General features: G+C 41.5%; 1 protein-coding gene across 2 annotated transcripts in view; it reads left to right on the top strand.

Moving 5' to 3' along the window:
- Positions 1-13,271: 13,271 nt before the first annotated feature.
- sema3b (sema domain, immunoglobulin domain (Ig), short basic domain, secreted, (semaphorin) 3B) overlaps positions 13,272-15,545 on the top strand; it is a 66,401-nt gene continuing 64,127 nt past the window's right edge. For both annotated transcript variants that reach the window (XM_019873100.1, XM_019873101.1), the window contains exon 1: positions 13,272-13,544. The gene's annotated coding sequence lies outside the window, so the exon portion shown is untranslated. The remainder of the gene's footprint in view (positions 13,545-15,545) is intronic.

The following is a 15,545-nucleotide window of genomic DNA, read 5'->3' as shown; positions in this document are numbered from 1 at the left end:
TTTTTCCTTTCTTTCTTTTAACCACTCAGCAGCCCTGACACAGTAAAGTGGGCTGTGTCGATGTACATGCCTTGAAGACATGTTATAAAAGTTAAGCCAATTCAATTGCATTTAACCCTTTCCTGCACCCTGTAACGAACCCGATCACATGATAAGCCGTCCGCTGTTGCAACCGCTGTCCCTGAAAGGGTTAATGATGGGTGTTATAGTTTAAAGTGCATATACTTACGAATAATTGAATTTGTCCATCGGCCACCAACAGATAGCAGCTAGTAAATTTCAATGCATTACTTGACGACAAAGTTTTCTCGCTCCCTCTTCAGCACAATGTGTTAATTCAAGGCTTTCGTTTTGCATTTGCACCCTTTTCTGTCTGCCTCTGCCGTACATGTAAGACCAAGGTCATGGTGTAATGGCCGTGGAAGGTATTGGCTGCTAAGGTGTGCTCAGCTGTGCTCCTTGGTGAAAAGTTCACTGAGAATGAAAAATGGCTGAGTTAGTGACTCTGGGGGAAAAAAAAAAACCCTCCACAAAACCAATAGAACGTGCCAAAGCGTGTAACAGTGCAACAATGCGGCGGATTAGCTGGAGAGTTAAGGTCATCTCACACTGTCACGTACTCGACAAGAGCATCCCTTCCAATCTACTTCTTTTGGCTGCCCATTTGTCTTTGTCAATGGACGCTTAAAGCTACTACCAAATTGGAACCTAAAAAAATCTTATGGCTCTTTTCCAAAGTGATAGAAATGGCTGAGATTTTGAGTAAGAAAGGATGTGCCCATGATATCAACCATAACAAACAAGCTCATCTGTGAAAACTCAGTGGAGGGAATGTCATGACTTAAGTTGGCTTGGCTTGTCCTTGGACGGGTTCATTAATCTTCACTGATACAACACATGATGGTAGCTGCAAAATCAACTCAGAAGTCAGGAGAAACATTTAGTGTGACAGTTTAAAGAAAAGGGTCCCAGCAGGCACAAAATAAGGATCCAAAAACACACTGCCAAGAATTTGCATAATTCACTTGGGTCTATCTGTTGCAATACTTTTCCCCCTCACGTTCAAAATTGTATTTTGATTCAAATATCTATCAACTACTGTACAATGATGGACTTATCATCACTTTCTAAATATCTCTTGGTCCTCCCCGAATCCATGCAAATTAAACAAAAGACCTGTTAAATGTTTCTTTCTGATAAACTGCCCAAATAATCTTGCTTGAACTGGATTGCTTGAACTGAATTTTGACTGAAGCACTCGACGATTGGCGGGCTCTGACTTCCAGTATCTTGATGAATTTAGCATGTTGAGATTGTAAAAGTTTGCCTTAGTGTGACATTATTGTGAACTGGTGGTCTTTTGGTCGGGGCTCATTAAGGAGCAGGCTTTTTTCCTCCCAAGCCTGGGTAGCTGTGACTGGTTCTTGTTAAGGAGCAGTATACCACAGCAATCGTATATTAGAATTAAATTGTTCTCGTGGCACCATGGCGTGGGTTTAATATGAGACACATGTATGAGAACGTGCACACTCCGGATTAGAAGCAGAACAGGAAACTTGAGTTCTGAACTCCATCATGAAATGACACTTGAATGAAAGGCAGGCTGAGAAGCAACATACAGTACTGTACACTATATGCATACACTTATTTTTGTTTCTGCAGTCATTTTTTGTGACATTAGCACGTTCACGGATTTAGATCAGTGATCCTCAAAGTGTGATACCGGTAGTACCACTAGTAACATAATGAAACAGAATGTAATAAATTAATCCGTTTGTGTGTCATGTGCATAGCTTAAAGTGTTATACAATGCAACTATTTATGCTAATTGTTAATCATGAGTCTATGGCAGCAAATGCACTGGCATGGGATAACAGAGATTTCGTTCAAGCATCTTTCTTTACACATGTATCCAGGTAATAAAAAAAAATATCCGAATTGGTATGTGAAAAAAAATTGACTCAGATTTCCACCTTACACAAAAAAAAAAAAAAAAACATACCTAGACCACTAAAATCATAAATGTGAGCTACATGCTTGAAACTGCTAAATAAAAGTGCGACAACAATTCTGAACCTCAATGACACGTTTGAGGATGCCGTACTTCCGTCGTCATTAATACTTCCGCCCTTTTAATTTGGCTTCCGCTCACTCAAAGGTCACTTAGTCTTGGTGTCATTTGTTTACCACAAGATGATATCAGCAGTGCAACGGGAGTTCACAGGAAAGATGAGCTCACTGACATGACAACACAAGTTCTGTTGGCCATTGTTGATACTCGTCTACTTCCTTTTCCCCGTGCGCTTTTTTTTTTTTTCCCATTTCGTTTTGAGACAGCCCATGCAGTAATTCTGTGTGCGTGAGAGAGGACGATAGTGAAGCAAAGATAGAAAGAGTGTGAATAAAAGTGGCTGTTGCTGACAGTGATCTCACTGCTTCTCCATACCATCATGCAAGACACTCAGATTGTCATGAAAGGTCTTCTTCCGGAGAATATGACAAATGACATCATCCAGTTTACTAAACGAGGTCGTCATAATTTATCATGCACTATTGCTGTTCATAGAAGTTGCGACAATAGCTACTATTTCACTCAGGACAGCACAGACATCTGCCGAAGCTGAATAATTCTGAAGAGTCCAATTAGCTGAAAAAGGATGACCTTGAAAGTCATGAAAATACAAACACCCTTTCAATGACGAAGGTGTTTAAATGTTGGTGTTTTAGAAAATGGTGTGAAAAGGTGTTTTTGGAATCCATTGTGATAGTGGCTTGAGGCATGGTGATAATTTGAGGCTTTTCCCATGCACCTGCAGTCCCTTTCCAATGGCTTCGGATTTCCCTCTCATAACATCTCGCTTTCTCATCAGATGCCCCCCTGCGTGTGTGTTGGCTTTACGACAGAATTCAATGTTTTAACTGGTGTTCCGCTGCTTCTCTTGCTTTCTGTGTGTTGGTGTGAAACTGAGCAAGCTTGGTCAAGATCAAACAAAGCCACTCGTAAAGAGTCTGCCCAGGAAATGAACACTTAAAGGCCAATCAGCATTTATAGTCGCTTTATTCCTAGAAAAACGATTACCAACGGCAGCCATAAAACCCAAACGTGTGTGCGTGTGTGTGTGTGTGTGTTTGATTTCTATTCCGTTTACCATTGGGCTCAGAAATGAATTTGTTTAGACATGAAAACATGACTGCATTGTGGCTTAAGCACTTGGCGTATCTTCCGCTTATGCTCTTGTGTGTTTCAGTTTGTGTGTTCACATTTGCCTATTTAGCCTCCTGAGGGAATACTCACCTTCCTCTCCATCATCCTCTGTTTCTCCTGAACATCCCAACCCCTCCCCCCGGCCCCCAACCCGCCCACTTGTCTATTTGGTGCACAGGCTTTGGGAGGGGTTCTATGGATCCTATGTGGGCTTTTGGCAAAGTTTCGGGGAGTGTCTGGCACAAGTTCCCAGTCTATAACAATGGCAATAAGCACTCACAATAGCTGAGCCTTTCTCTCCGCCTCTTCTCCATCGCTTCAATCTCTCATCTGATCCTCTTGGCACCCGTTGTTGCCCCTTCAGTTTTCTGTCTTATCCACTTAACACACATTCAGCCCCTTCCCCCCATCCACCACCAAACATTCATCCTACCTTTGCCTCACTGCCTTCCTCCCACCCGTATTCTCCCCCTCTTCTCACATTTTTTGTCAAAATCTCGACATCCCTTTCTCCCCTGGGGGAACTCTCTAAGTTGCTTAACTCGTTTTCATGTTTTTTTTTGTCAACCCCCACACCACACCCTAATATCTGCCAATCATTCCTCTGCCTTTAGGACAATATGAGTCAAAACAGTCCCAAAACAAAGAAACAAAAGGAACGCAGTCAAGGATGTTTGGACCCCAACTCAACTTCAACAATGCACGTTCTTTGAATGGGAAAACATCACAGCTGCGAAATGTGAAAGATTGTCCGTGTTTTGTTGTGGAAATCACTGAACGTGAATTTATTATACCTGTAATGCTCAGTGAACCGGATATTTCAAAAATTTCTGCATCCAACATTAGTATGCCGCTGTGTCGGGCCACCAAAACGCTGGCCAGTACACATTTCATAAATAAATGCAATGAAATTAACACGACATTGTTACACACACACATAAATAAATATATACTGTACATCTATATACAGTATATAAACAAAACCGTGCGGCCATCTTGCACAACCGCTCTACCTTCCTGCTTTCCGGCATTCGTATCGTGGATACCGTGGCGCACCTATTGGCTAGCTAGCTGACGTGGCTGAAGACGACACGGAGCCGCAAATTCACTTTGTGTTCAGCGTCAGCACAGCACAAGTCACGAATCACGAATCAGTGATGGGGGTGGCACAGAAAAGTCACGCTAATTGCTCAGGTGTCATGACAGACGGAGACGTGAAAGACCGAAATAATGAATTGGGTGATATGGTACACTTGTGACACGTCTGGCTGGAACTGCGTTATCACGGAGAATAGCAACAGCATAATAACAGGGAAATCTAAAAGTACCTGACAGGTTACTGCCAATCTGACTGTTTCCAGGGGACCTCTTTTTTCATTTCAAAGCATTTATTTTGATAGTGTACCATCTCCACTGTCGCTTGACTTGGACTGTTTTTTTTTCCCTTCTCTAAATCACGGGACACGTTCACATACTGTCATTAGAGCTTCCGACACGCATACAGTTACACCGCTGTTGCACCTTCAAATGACCACAGTGCACGAACACGGTCCATCATTCCTGCATATACGAAAAAGCCACGACAGGCGGATTCAAAAATAAAACAGATGATAATAGGAGCAGACACAACGGAGAGACAAGAGTCAAGGGCAGGATGCTGAGAGAAACAAAAAAAATAAATAAAAGAGAGCGAGGACGGATAAGAGCGCTGGAAAAAGAAGTACTTCGAAAAACAAGAGAGGATCACCGAGGACAGGACAAAGAAAAAGATGATGGCATGGAAGAATATCAAAGGGAAAGAATAACAGACAGATATCAGATAGTTACCATACAAGCATCTTTATCCACTATTCTTTTGTGTGTGCGTACAAAGGGGCAGCGCTTATGCATGCGACATCTTCTCAGACTGTTCTCAAGTGTTTTTTGAGGAGCTGGGCTGTTGTGTCTTTCTACTTATCAACATTTAAGTGTCCTTGGCTACCACTTGGAAAAACACACAACATCTGATGGAAATCAAATGAGTAAATACCCTTTTTATTTCAGAGAAGAGAAATACACTGAGAAGTCAAAGACTGTTATTTTCGATAGATCAAGCACCTCCAAAAAACAAAAAAACCCACCATCCTGCTTAAGTGACCAAACATTGCATTGTTCAATTTGGTGTCACAAACTCTTTTTTTTTTTTTTTTGTATTCGATCTTGTCTCAGTCTGCATTTGTGGGATGCAATTCTGCTCCGTACACCGTTCAAGTACCTTTCAATATCTCCACACTTTGCCTTTTCTTCTCACCCTTGACCCTCTTTCGAAAGCAACTTGACTGACACATGGTTTAAAAAGTGATATGATACCGTACAACATATTGTGCGCAGCCGCAAAGCTTTTTAAAGGCTCGCTCATTTCATGCTGCAGAGCGTCCATATATCAAATCACGCCATGTATGGGGATGAGTCGCAGCTGTCATTTTTTTTCCTTTAATGGTCTAGTCCAGTGGTTCTTAACCTTGTTAGAGGTACCGAACCTAACCAGTTCATATGCACGTTCACCGAACCCTTCACTAGTGAAAAAAAAAATAAAATAAAATAAATATTTTTTTTTTTACAAATTCAAGACATAAAAAAAAGCACATTTATGAAAAATAGAAAATGGTAAATAAAATTACATGGCATAAGTATAGGTTTTTTAAAATGTATAATACACTATCACGACAGTCACATGGTGACGACTGAGCGAACTAAATTTCCCGCAGCACTGACTGGACAAGCAATGTCATGTGATCATCTGCAGCCAGCGATGGCCAAGCAGGCGTGTCATAACTAATTGACATCTTGAGTTGAACCCCTAAGACCGATTCACCGAACCCCTGGGGTTCGATCGAACCCAGGTTAAGAACCACTGAATGTCTAGTCTAAATTGGGTTTGGATGGATTGGATGGTCTTCTTACATAGTGAACAGGGAGTGCTCTGAGTTTCCAATGAACTTATCTTTATTAGATGTTCCACAGTATACAGGGGTGCCCACTGAGAATGCCAAAATAGAAATAATTCATTTCTGGGTCAGTGTTATCAACATAAATCTGTGCAGAGGTCTTGTACAATCTGCTGACACCTGGTGTGAAGTCATCCATTGGGCCACCGATGAGATAAAGTTTTACTCAAAAAAGCCACAGAAAAACAAACAACAAAAAAAGCAAAAACACTCAAATTAAATCCTTGAACGTTCGCCGGAATTTGGCCTTCACATTTGCATGACTATGAACACAACCATATATTTGGGAACGTCCCCCCCGCCCCCCTAAAAAAACAAAACACAACACAAACTGTAACGTTGGTATCGCTGTTTTGTGTTTTGAGATGTGACTCGCACACAGTTGCACCAACTCTGCGCTCGTTTCCCACGGAGCGGTGCGAATGAATTTGGGCTGTAAATGCAGGGCTTATCTGCCTGTCATCTCATAACAATCCCGAGCATGTGGAAATGCAAAAGCGGGATGTGTGAACAACCCTGATGTGGCGCTCACAATCAACACACATTACATGTAGAAAATCTCAAACATGTTACCCTATGACAACATGCAGGTGTTATGGTCCCCATACAATCCTTTCATCCGCTTCCTGATGAGATTATACACGCTCGTGGGTTGAATTTGATTCACGGAGCGTGAGGTTAAGGTTACACTTTCTTTGTATACAAGTTATCATGATGACAAAAACTACAAAAGAGATTCCAGTCATTTGGAAGGATCAGAATATATAATTTTAAAGTTGTATAATTCTATTCTGGCAATTCCCATCAATCAAAGAGAGAGAGTGTAGAGACAGTATCAGAAAGGCAAGCAATGTGTACGTCAGCGCATGGAGCCAACAAGGTCACGTTCGCTTTTAACTGGCTCTAGTTTCATTATCTGGAAGGTCGCTATGGCAGACTCCATGTCTTTGGGAAAACGTAGAAATATATGATTGTAACCACACATAACAATAATCTTAATAGCAATGCAGACCGCTAATTTCATGGTCACGTTCATCCCAACACAGACAATCTTTTTTTATATGGCACCAAAAATTTGGAGGTTAACCTCATCCGCAAGAATTAGTCTCCATATACAGCAGATGGTTACGCTCGTCGAAAGCAAATTTTTGTCAGGCATGGCTTTATGTGTCCTTCAACGCATTTCTGACATTGATTTAAAACTAGCTCCTCATCTTCTTATTTTGTTATACATAAAGGTTTAAATGCTTTATAATTCTAATCAAGACTGCTGAAAAAAGTGTAATGATATTTTTTTGGGTAGGGTGTCAACTTGTAATCAAGTTTGAAAGTGAGCACATCCACTGCACAGTGCAGTGGTCACGCGTTCGAATCCGGGCTCTGACCTTCCTTTGTGGAGTTTTCTCCCCGTGCCTGCATGGAGGTTGTATGCCAGGTTAAAGGAACACTCTAAATTGTCCCTCGGTGTGACTGTGAGTGTGAATGGTTGTTCCTCTATGTATGCCCTGCGATTGGCTGGCAACCAGTTCGGGGTGTCTCCCGCCGGCTGCCTGATGACAGCTGGTATAGGCTCCAGCAAACCCCGCGAGGATCAGCAGATTAGAAAATGGATGGATGGATGGATGGATGGATAAATACAACAGTGACAATGAATCAAATGTGAAACAATAATTGGTAAACCGTAAATCGTATCATCTCGACTTCACTTAAAAGGGTATTGGGATATTATTGTCGCGTCAAAAGTAGATAGTGACAACATTCGATCTGAGATACGCTCGGAATCCTAGCCCAAAGATTATTGCATGTGTTATAATAAACTCATGGAAGTTGTTTGCTAATTTGGAAATGTTATCTGTGCTTGTGTACCGCTTAGACATCTTAAATTCCAGACAGTGGAGGAAAAAGGAGCAACGTGAAGTATTCTGCAGTCTATTTCCCCTCACTTTTGACGATCATTCATCCCTGTGGTGTGGACCACTGGCTTGGTTCTGGTATCCAGTTGACCTCCAGGCCTGGGAGAGTGGCCCAGAACTGTCTGGCATTCATAGCTGAGTACAGGGAACACTTTGTGCTTCTCACTTCATTCTTTCCTTCTTTTGTTTCCATTTTCTGTCACTTAGTTTCTTGGCTTTTCACGGATCACTGGCTCCTGTCTCAAGGAGAGTAACTGAAACCTTTGACATTTAACAAGCATTCCATAAGTTTCTTCTGAAAGTAAAAGTGTGATGCAAAAGTAGAATGGCATTTCGGAGAGCGAAGCCCTCTAATTTCGGCACCTTCTCCACCCCCTTGATACAGGTTGGTCAAGAAATACCAATAGTATTTCGACAGTGGCACAGCTTTATGGATTTTGCTGCTATACTCTGCCAAAATAGCTTAAGATGAAGAATGTTTTGGTGTGGTAATAAATATCATCAAATTTTGCACCAGTAATATTTGTACAATTTTTCCACAGTGGAAGGTGTATTATTGAACGTGATACATAATGATAAACATGCGTGCAAATCATGCAATCGTAGCCACTATGACTGCATACGTCTTGTTATTTGAAGCAGTTCTAGATGAAAAAGGAGAAAAACTCTAAGTGTCCTTTCACCAGTGGATCAGAGATGTCATGCTCAAAGCGTCCCACACATGTGCTACAAATCAAGTTTGAAAGTAAACAAGTAGCTGTAGCGTCCATTGAAGAAAAAAAGAGATTGGTTCACTTCTCCCGTCCCATGTAAATCCGCTTCAATTCCAAGCGGCGACTCTCGGTTCCAAGTACACATCCGTGCTCCGCGCCGACGCTCCTCTCTCCTCACCTTCGGCTTCACAAGCCATCCATCTATCCATCCGCACCAATGCAGACTGTCCAACAGTGCTGACATCTCCGCTGAACAAAACAGGGCTGTGAAAAATGCTGCCCATTAAAGACCCAATAAGACACAAGCGTCCTGGGGCTGTCGAGTGGCGACAGTCAAATTACGCCAACACTACCCCCCCCATACAAAATCAGTGCTGGTACAAGTGTGCTCTCATTGTCCCATTTTGCAAGTTGTTTAAAATTAAACAACTACGCCCTTGATGATTTAGATGATTTGCTCCAACATTTCATGTGTTCTTTGTCCAGATAAAAAGAATACAAGTCTTCTTCCTGAGTCACCCATGCAGAAATTAATCAGATCAATTCCACGGATACACAGGATTCATTCTAATCCATTTGCTCAGTGGAAGATGCCCAATGGCATACACCCTGCTTTTCTAGGAAAATCAAAAGGTCCACCACACACACACGCACGCACGCACGCACACACACACACACACACACACACACCCACACACACACACACACACACACACGCGCGCACACACACACACACACACACACACACCCACACACACACACACACACACACACGCGCGCACACACACACACACACACACACACACGTCCACACAACAAGCCTACCATCTCAATGCATTATTAAGGTTTCTGGTTGCCACATGTACACACATGCTGACACACACATGCACCCATGCACACATGCACACACACAAACTGGGTGAGGTCAGGTGGTTTTGTAATCGATGCAGCTGTGTGCTCTGCTGGGCTGTAAAATTATTTCAGTCTTTAATGAATGTAACACACGCACACACATGTGCATTCTTATCATTTTACAAACACTACAGCAATTCAACTGCACCTGTTCATGCTGTGTGTGTGTGGGGGGGGGGCACCAAGGGACATATGTGGGATCCTCTTCATCCACTCATCGGCATTGTAGTGAAGAACTGGAGGTGTGCCATGAACCTTCAATTAATTCTAGTTGTGATCAGGCTGTTTTTAATATTTATACATAATGTTACATACATGTCCTACAGTGTCAGTGCTTTGGTCAAGCAGGAAGCAGAAGCAGAATCCCCATGACATAAATCATTAATGTGTGTGTGTGTGTGTGTGTGTGTGTGTGTGTGTGTGTGTGTGTGTGTGTGTGTGAGTGAGTGAACTCTTTGAAGTGTAGTATAGTTTAAGGCATGAAATATTTATATGAATCAGAATGAAAAGAGATAATCCGTGCATTAACTTGTGATCGTATGCCAACTTGCTTATTTGAGTAGCCCTTACGTCAAAAGCAAATCCTTATTGATTGATTGATTTCAGTAGTTTGAATTACTTTTAAGTCACTTGTAAAATCACTTTTGCAGCATTTACATCCGCTTGAGAATTTACTGTGATGTGGAACTGTTCATTTTCAGGGGGTTGTTACAAATCTTTGTGACTTTCTGAAGGACACACATAATGATACAAATACTTGCTGGCCGACAAGTACAGTAGTCTCCACTGACCGGTAAAGGAAGGGCAATGCAGCATCATGGAGGGAGGATTGCATGTGTGAATGTTTAAAAGTGGACGACTGCAGGGCGGGACGAAGGACAGAAGAGGCTACGTGTACACTTGAGTGCATGAGCCATGTGTGTGTGTGCGCGTGTATGTGTGAGAGAGAGGCCAGACGTCAGCTTTGACAATAGCCTGCTGAGACCTGGGAGGAGGTCGGCCTCGTTAAAAGAGGCCTTGAACAAACGGAGAATAGCGGTAAAAGTAGCGAGGGAGGGATGTGTACACGGGGCTTATTTGGTGTTAAATCAGGTGAGAAGAAATGACACAAACTATTTTACAGGTTTCAAAGTAAATGTAACTCAAGTAAATGTACACTTTGCTGGAACCCGTCTTGAGTTTGGTGATCCACCATTGTTGTTTTGGTGGTGACATAGTCACCAAATGACATTATAAAAACTTTTTTAAACATTTTTAAAGCATTTTTATCTTGTAAATAATAGTGATCTCAGCAAATGGTTAGGTCACAAAGTATTTATTTGTAATTTTTTTTTGGGGGGGGGGTTCTGTGTGGCCCCTATTCTCCTTTTTTAAATGAAAGCAATGTGTGTGTTCCTCGCTAAAAGAATGTAAAAATAAAGGTAGAATAAAGGTCACACAAAAGGTTTTACAGCTTGGGCGGCGGCGCAAAGGTGAAGAAAAATAAAGTTAAAAATGAGCCGCATGTAAATTGATGCTAAACTATTAAAGGCAGATGGAAACTGGATTAAAGTGATATCGCCCCGAAAAAGACAGATGGAAGGATTTAAAAGGAATGAGTAATTTCAGATAACGTAGAGGAAGCGAAATGAAGAAAAGAAAACCACAGGCTCCTTTGAGGAAAGGTTAGCAATGACGGAGGAGAGAGGGGCAGGGTCAAGTGAATGTGTGTGTGTGTCTGCCCCTGACAGCATGATAGAGAAGCACAAAGAGACAAAGACATTCCCTATTTTGTTTCATGAATAAAATGGCGGGAAACCTTCTTCCTGCATGTGCGTGTCATAGGATAGTATGGGAGTAGCAAATCAATCGCTGATGAATTAATTATGAGCAAACACATTTCTAAATAGGCTGCAAGAGTCAGTGAATGATGAGCTTATGAAAAGAGAAGTGGATCCGGTTGGTCAGTTCTTGCTATGGTTGTGTGCCATCATAAAATATTTGTCCGTATTTACCATTTTTCTTTTGATTATTTTAAATTTGTGGCCCAGAGGTGTCATTCATAAAAATATATATTATCATCATGGTTTCTGCCTTAAAGTAGTTTACTAATAAACTATAGCGTACTCTGATTTGCATACAAATTTGGGTTACTTTGCCACCTTAGGAATGGAAGTCTTTTGTAGCACTCGTCCTCCTTCGGGTTGGAACTGGCGTGTGAGTTGGAGCCTATCCCAGCTGACTTAGGATGAGTGGCGTGCTATACATTGTGGAAAATGGCCAGGTACATTTAGACAAAACATCAAGGTATGAGGCCCCACTGTCATTGGGGAAAATCTAAAGGACTACCGAACAATGATGGACCAGATCCAAATGGGTTTGAAGATGACCCACGTTGTGTTTAATGCCACACAAGGACAGTGAAGAAGCCACTTCACCTCTGGACTGCGATGGCAGTGGAGTTGAGCTGGAAGAGGTGGGCGTCAATGTGTGTGTCACACCCAGTTCTGCTTTCATGCCTCATCGAGCGGTTGAGTCTCAAATATTTACATAAGCCCATTTTGATCGAAGTGACTGTTACTTTTGGTTTGTTTGTTTGCATGGTCAAAACAATTTGGTGCTGGACATTGAACTGCTTAAAAAGGGTGAACCTGATGTCTTCAAAAATAACATTGTGATTACAGTATGTGGGTAAATAGTACCGTCAATGGAAAAACAGTATAGCTGAACAAATGTTGAAAACACGTGACAAAAGCACTGACAAAGCATAATAACTCTGACATAGTACAAGACTGAACAATGAATGTACCGCAGTGAATTCATACTTCCAGAAAAATACCAAGAAGAAGGAACGGCACAGCTAGGTTAGCTCAGGAGTAAGCTAACACGCTCAAGATCAATACATATGTAAGCTAGCTGTTAGCTTTTCAGATATCTGCATTGTGGTGGTCATTTTTGCCAAGTTTTCTCATTATTGTTCCGACTGTCAAACAAGTCTTGCAGGACGTGTTATATTTGTAAACAATAGGCACCACGGTACTTCCGGGTTGTCACCCAGAAGAACTTGTGACATCATGGTGAATTGTTGGGCGAAATATTCAGTTGCTCACTTACATGATCAGGGACGTTCCCGAAAAACGGGCAAATTCAACGAGAAATCGGGACTCTAAAATGTTCTTAGATTTTGACCAAAGTATTTAACAAAGATGTTCTTAAAACACCTTGGAACTGGAACTGTTTTAAAATATGATAAACTTTTTGTAATCAAATTCTTTTGTTTCTTCACAACTACCAATGATAACTATTAGCCAGCCATGCAAATTATCATTTAAAAATATATATTGGTCCTATTTAGGGCTATTTTGTTGTGTTTCCTGCAAATAAGATCCTTCCATTGTTGTTGTGTACCCTTAGATCCTGAAGGTGTGATTCACGTTAGGACAGTCGGAATGGGATTTTGGATGGCAGTGGGAAAAAAAGAAAAGGTGGAGGAAGGAGAGAAAGAACTGGAATCACTCCTGTGTGGCGTCCCACCCCCTCCTCTCTCCAAGAGGAAGGACAGAGAGGAGCGAAACCACACTTGCTCTACCAGCACAGGACTCCGGGAATTCCGGGAGCCTTGGAGTTATGTCGTCTCATACACACAAAGGCAAATACTACACAGCTGCAAAAATCCCAGCAGGACCCGAAGAGAGGAGTATAGTAGCGAGAAAAGATTGAGGATACAGCTCCCCTTTGCTGCCCATTTACCTCGTGGAGGAATTGGCACCTGCCAGGGGGGGCTGATGACACAGGCGGGACACAAGCCAGAGGAGCTGAGCTGCTGGTGACAAAGGTGAGACACACCTTTATTGCTGGGCCTTTGCCCTCTTATATCAACTGCCTTGTGTGTTTTGTCTTGCAGAGGTTTGCCCGTAATGAGTAACTGATGGAGGAAGTTTTGTGTGTGTGTTTGTGTGAGAGAAAGATAGTCAAGGTGTGTTCAGGTGTGTCCAATATCTGCATTCTATTGCTCTGATGAAATGGGTCAACATGTTTAAAGTGTTGCTAAGTCATTTTAAACATAATTTGAAAAAATATTTTGTGATCGATGTCTATAAACCTTATCCATGATTTGTTCTTTCATTGACTTAAAACTGTGGCTAGCCTTGAGATTTGAATTCATAAATTTGAAAATGACCATATTGTTGAGATTATAAATCCTTTTGGAGAATAAACCACTTTTTGGGGGGGAATTTATTTGACAAAAGCCGAGACAAGGAACAGTAGAACTTGGGCTCGCACTCAAAATTCCCATTCCTTAATAATGTTGACAGCAGCGAACAAGTTCTAGTTGCATGAAATTTCTGCTTCTAAATACAGAAAATTGTTTCTTTTTAGTTTAAAAAGTCTTACCTTCACGAGAATCTCACATCACATTGTGGCAAAAGGTAGAATCTTGGTCACTCATTGCCTTTTGGTTCTGTAAATATTAAATCCTTGCTGCTGGCTAAAGCCGCGTGCTAAACTGGCGATACATCACACATTTCTTCTTTGAATTACATTTGGCGATTAGCAAATACTTTTGGTGCATTACCACCACTTTCGTTGGCATGCGGCATCCGCAAGCTCAGCAGGTGCTCAGTGCGTCAAGCAGTACAGATGGTAACAGTTCGAGTACCAACTGCTGACTGATTTATAACATAGGCTGTGTTCGGAAATTAATGGTAGGGGAGTGCGTGCTGGGTTTCTAAACACATGGACCGTCAAAGTGGTGTTAAGGCGTCACAGTGAATTTCTGAACGCAAGCCTACGGAACGAGGATTTTGGGTGTCAGTACCAGCTCTAATTTTAATACATCCACATCGCAGGACCAGCCAACATATGAAAAAAATGAGACTTATAGTCCAAAAATATGTATGTATATATCTATATCTATCTATATATCTATCTATCTACATAGATAGATAGATAGATATGTATTGCTTTGACTTGCGAGCGGAAATTTTAGACAAGTGCTGCAGGTTGGCAGGGAACTCAGCTCAACCCAAATCACTTTACGAGAGGCAGCTGTCCGAACGAAAGAAGCTTCAAGCTTTTAAATGTCCTTCCCAGCTGAAGTTTACTATCAAACTAAACATATCACCAAGAGAATTGCACGTTGTTTATTTAAAACAACTTAGCTTTGCCTAGGGAAAGTCTGTTTAGTTTAAAGCTAATAAGCAATATAAATGCCATAGACGGGCTAACAAACAGCATCTGTGTCATAAACCTTGAAGCATCTTTTTTTTTGTGAACAAAAATGCTGGAGCAACACATATAGCCGGTCAATATAACAATACTCACAGGCATATACTCTTTGTCCTCTTTGAAAAAATAACTAATATTAATGCAGTTTACTTAGTCAGTTGAGAAACTTTTCTTTGTGTGTATCACTGTCTGTTTTATACAGCCCTCACGTGGCTGTGGTGCATACACCAGAAGGAACAGCACAGTGTCTATTTAATTAAAAAAAAATGTGACAAAAACTTTTTTTAATCATGTCATTACGATGTAACAAACTCAACTCATATCTCAAGGCAAGACTGTACCTGCTTTTCATTGGTCAGCATTCACATATTATTTGTGGGACTGTCCTGGTATTGTGACCGACTGGTTATTGTGCACCAAGCCTTAAGCTCCTCTGCCCCTTTTATTCTCTTAACTTCATTTGACCCTTTGTCGTTTTACTGCTGGTTATCTCCCAAATCCACAGCTCAAAACGACAGGCCACTGCCGGGGTCTCCATCCCCTTCTCCATCTCTTACTCTCATCTGCCTTCATAAAATTTTATATTTGTATTTTTTTCTGGTTTGTC

Source organism: Hippocampus comes, unplaced genomic scaffold (genome assembly GCF_001891065.2).
Source record: "Hippocampus comes isolate QL1 unplaced genomic scaffold, H_comes_QL1_v1.1 scaffold28, whole genome shotgun sequence".
Lineage (NCBI taxonomy): Eukaryota > Metazoa > Chordata > Actinopteri > Syngnathiformes > Syngnathidae > Hippocampus > Hippocampus comes.
Note: the sequence above shows the minus strand (reverse complement) of the source record. Positions and strands in the feature narration are given on the sequence as shown.